The 5,032-nt window shown below is 43.8% G+C and overlaps 1 non-coding gene across 1 annotated transcript; it reads right to left on the reverse strand.

Moving 5' to 3' along the window:
* Window positions 1-1,701: 1,701 nt before the first annotated feature.
* LOC116076614 lies at window positions 1,702-1,828 on the reverse strand. The gene has a single exon (XR_004113022.1). It is a non-coding gene; the product is annotated as a small nucleolar RNA SNORA17 (small nucleolar RNA).
* Window positions 1,829-5,032: the final 3,204 nt, after the last annotated feature.

Below are 5,032 nucleotides of genomic sequence, written 5' to 3' on the forward strand. Positions count from 1 at the left end.
GTAACCTTCCATCTCCCTCCTTCCTCTTCCCCTCCCCTCCAAGATTTTTGCTTTAAATATGCTCTGCTGCACTAAGTAAACAACTCTTGACAAGCAATGCTTCCTTGAATCCTGTTGTCTCTCTCGCCCGTTCTTATTCCAGGTTGTGCTCCTCCTCACTCCCCCGAATAACTTGACCTGCAGGTCAGGTCAAAAGCACACTTCAGCCAGCGAAGAACTCAGGCTCCCTCCTTCTCCAGACACCTTATTTGTCTTCCCAACATGAACTGATATCACAAAGTGACTTTAAAATGAACTTGGCTGATGATTGCTAATATTTAACACTTTTTCACATCTGCCTTTTTTGTTTGTTTTACTTTGTTTTATTGGATGCATGGTCTCATATATTCCAGGTTGACTTCAAATTGAATACATAGCCAAGGGTGATTTTCAGCTTCTGATCCTCCTGCCTCTACCCCCTAATTCTGGGATCGCAGATGCACACTACCCAAACCCATTTGTGCTTTTGTGCAATTGTAGGACTCAAAGCCACGCTTCTCGCATACTAGGCAAGCATGCTAGGTAAGCACTCTATAACTCATGAGCTAGCTTCCCAGCCCTCTATTGGCCTTAAAGAATATCTATTCAGGTGACATGATTTTTTTTAACATTTTATTGGATCTTTGTGAATTTCACATCATGCACCCCAATCCCATTCATCTCCCCCTCTCCTAGTACCCCCACACACACTCTTATAACCTCCCCCCAAACAGAGAAAAGAAAATCTCCTTGAGGAAGCCACAGTGTATCCCACAGTACACCCTTTGTCCATGTGGCATCACTGCAATGATTCATTGGGTCTGTCTTCTGCTACTCCATCAATGCTGGAACCTCACTGGGACTCACCTTGGATGTCCTCTTGATATCCTGTGTCATGGGGATCCTGTAGTTTTGGATCTATAGGACTGACCTCTTCACGATCTCCAACAGATCAGCTCTCCTACTTCCATGCCTCCAGGGCCATCTTTCCCACAATGCCCACGTGAAGGGTGGGGCCAGTTCTCTACAGGCCTCAGATATCAGCACGTCCAGGGGTAGAAGCCCAGACCAGGGATGCCTGCCTGGCCTTTGGTAACAACTCCTGCTGCTACAGGGCCATGGGCCCAGGCATAGCCTCCCAGTGGCAGCACATTCCAGGACCCCACCATTGGTCCCAGGTGGCATAACTGGCTACTCACATCAGGCTGCTCCTCACTACCCTCGAGTCTCCAGTTCTGCCCATCTTCACAGTGCCCACACCCTTCTGTTTCTCCTCCATTTCTCCATCACTTACTTGCTCTTCCTAGTGGTCCCTGGGGTCCCTGAGTGTCTGGAGTGATCCCAGAGTGGTGTCAGGAGTGCTATGGTGCTGGGCATAGGTCAGCTCAGGCATGGTCTGCCCCACCACCTCCACCAGTACTGTGTGGCACTCTACTGGTGATCATCTCAGGCTAGCTCAATGTCCGGGTCCCATGCCAATAGTCTGATGATCATCTTGGGCTAGCTTCTCACCCAGACTGCTGGAATGGCTGTGTGAAAAAGTCATCTGTCTCTGACTCACCCCTGCCTGAGGCCACAGACCCAGCTCCTACTCTCCAGCTTGCTCCCCAACCTGGGAGCCTGTCCAGGCATGCCTGGCTCTAGACTGGTCACGTCTCAAGCACGCCCCCCCCCTCCTCCAGAAATGTTAGGCTGCTAATCATTTAGATGTTTAGAACACTGAGCATAGGCGTAGCCTCTCTCCTCTCTGCCACCTACTGGCACACATGTGACATAGCAGCTACACTTGCAACACCTCTCTAGCAACACAGATGAGATGATTTTTGAAAGCTGTAAATGACAGAAGGGGCCACAAGGAAATATTTAGAGATACTTCAAGAGGCACAGCACTGCCCCAGAAAGGAACTCCCCAGGAGCTATCTTTTTTCCTCATGGCCCTGACTCTAAGATTTAATCCCTAGATTCATTCATGTTACGTATAACACTCACTCTTAAGATCCATACTGTCGCCGGGCAGTGGTGGCACATGCCTTTAATCCCAGCACTTGGTAGGCAGAGGTAGGCAAATTTCTAAGTTCAAGGCCAACCTGGTCTACAGAGTGAGTTCCAGGATAGCCACAGAGAAGCCCTGTCTCGAAAAAACGATTAATTAATTAATCCATACTGTTAACAAGGTCTGAGTGGTATACATAGATCAAATACAATTTATATTTCACTGTATCAACAATATCAAATATGTGTTCCATCTCATGGGCCTTCAATGTCAGCAAAAACTGGCTGGTTACCCACCTAATATCCATGCCACTCTGGTGCATGTGGGCACGTCATGCTGACAAACCATCACTGTAGCTCACATAGTTCCATGATATGTTACTATGTGACATGGTTGATATTCTCCCCCTAGTACTAGGTACAGCGCCTTCTAACACCATGCACCCTAACTGGTAGGGAACTATGGAGCTTCTAGTTGAGCATCAGCCCAACTTCTCAAGGTTCTGTGTCATAAATGTGTGGTATCCTCAGCAATAGGGTCTTCCAGCAAGTTATGGATAGCAGATGGACTGCCAGTGTCTACTGGCAGTCGCCCATAGTGTCTGGGGGGTGGTCACTTAAAAATACATAACCTGTTCCTGATATTGAGGGGTTTATTTGGTAGCATATGGTATCTAATTAGGGTTTCTTTCTCATTGATTACATGATGATGCCATATCATTGAGGTTTGGTCTGTTGCTATGTATTGTAATGTTAAATCCTATATCCCAAGGTCTAGCTGCCTCAAGATGAGTGAATTCTCACTATGCCAGCTTTCATTGTGCAAACCTTGCTCCTTAATTTAAAACTATTGATTAGTAAAGATGCTGACAGCCTGTGGCAGGGCTTTGGGTCCTGGGCTTGCGATCTGAGAAGAGACCACGAGGAGAGGGATAAGAAGGAAGGCATCATGGGAAGGTGGGTTGTGAGCACGTGGCCATGAAGGCCAGCCTGGTGGAGTAGGAGCAACCCAGGCAGAACATGCAAGTGATATCTCGGGGTTACTGACAGGGAAGTAGACAGAAAACATAGAGGGCTGATGTCTGACCAACTCTGGGACTTGAAGGTTTGTTATAAATATAAAGATTTTGTATCTTTTATTTGGTAACTAAATGATCTAAGGTAGGGTAGAAACGCTCAAATAATATTTACTGCAATACCATTTAAATCCCATATATATACACACACACACATACACACACACACACACACACACACACATATATATATATGTATATATATATCAGATATATATATATACATATGATGACATATATGTGGAATATATATGTATAAATATATATAGGAAGACATAGGTGGAACATATATGTGTGTATATGTGTGAAATATATATGTGAAAACATATATGTGGAATATATATATATGAAGATATATGTGGAATATATATGAAGATATATGTGGAATATATATGTATATGTGTATATATATATGAAGACATATATGTGGACTATATAAGAACCTTCTACATTAGTAGCTTTTCTTATAGCTTTTCAAAAGAAAACCTACTGCAATTACTCTGCTGCATAAACATCAGGCAGTAAAATGACTCCTAATGGCACAGCAATGCATCCATAGATCAATGTCACACTCAGCCTCATCAGATGATGAGTAATTACAGAAGATTGTAATTAACACAGAGACTTGGAGCACTCATCCCTAGGTGGGCTGTCTGTATCGAACCCCTTCCTCCCCACCAGGCTCAGGGAGCTGCTGGAAGAGGAAGCAGGAAGATTGTAAGAGCCAGAGGTGCTGGACAATTTTCAGAGCATTTTGCAAATACAACAGGGCTGGTACATATATGAACACGGAGTCTGTGGCAGCAGGCATAAGACCAGCACAAGCTCAAGCCGAACAAAAATGGCAACTTGGAGAGAAGGAAGTGGGCGCAAAGTCCTACTCCCAGCCAAGAAGTTATTTGTAACTGCTATTTGCTGGGAAAAGGGAAATGAGCTTTCTTCAGAGAGCGGCACTCCAGGGCAGCCCCAGCTCAGGAGTAGATGGCCAACACAAATCAGACTCCATCAATTTTGATAGATTTATTTTCTTGTGTTTGGCTTTTGTTGTTTTAGTTTTTAAAAGAAAAAGAAAATGTGAAGCTGAGGGACTTGGGAGAGAGATCTGGGAGGCATTGGCAGCTAGGAAAGAATATGATAAAAAAAAATACACTATACGGGGCTGAAGAGATGGCTCAGTGGTTAAGAGCACTGACTGCTCTTCCAGAGGTCCTAAATTTAATTCCCAACAACCACATAGTGGCTCACAACCATCTGTAATGGAATCCATTGCCCTCTTCTAGTGTGCCTAAAGAGATCTACAGTATAAATAAATAAATCTTTTAAGAGACATTAAAATTATATTAACATAACATTATGTTAATATGATTATATTAAATTAATATATTAATTCTATACCATTACTATAATAATTAATATATATTAGTATATAATGTTTCAAATGAAATTCTCAGAGAATAAAAAAATTAAAGAAAAAAAAGGGTGGAGAACCCACTGGGCACTGGTTGGAATCGTGACTGGAGCTCAAGATGACTTCTGTGTAACTTTTGTTTCAGGATGCTTTGCTTGTGGCCCTGTGTATCAAACCTAGGGCTTCACCCACGATAGGTGAGTGCTCTATCATTGACCCACATTGTAGCCACAGGCTTTTTTACCCAGTCTCTTCATTCCCAGAAGAATGACTAAGAGACTTATTCATGAATAAATACCTCGGCCATAAGCATTGGCTCATTCCCCCAACTAGTTCATAATTTATATAACCCTTTTATTTTATTCTATGTCTGCCACATGGCTGGCCACTTCTCAGTTTCATGCGTCCAACTTCCTCAAAGTTCAGAACGAATTCTCCTCTCTTTACTCTTTCCCAGAATATTCTCCCCTCTCCCTCTTCCTCCCCCTCCCCCTCTCTCTCCCCCTCCCCCCTCCCCTTCCCCCTCAAAGTTCAGGAT

The sequence above is a fragment of the Mastomys coucha genome, unplaced genomic scaffold, assembly GCF_008632895.1.
Source record: "Mastomys coucha isolate ucsf_1 unplaced genomic scaffold, UCSF_Mcou_1 pScaffold4, whole genome shotgun sequence".
Lineage (NCBI taxonomy): Eukaryota > Metazoa > Chordata > Mammalia > Rodentia > Muridae > Mastomys > Mastomys coucha.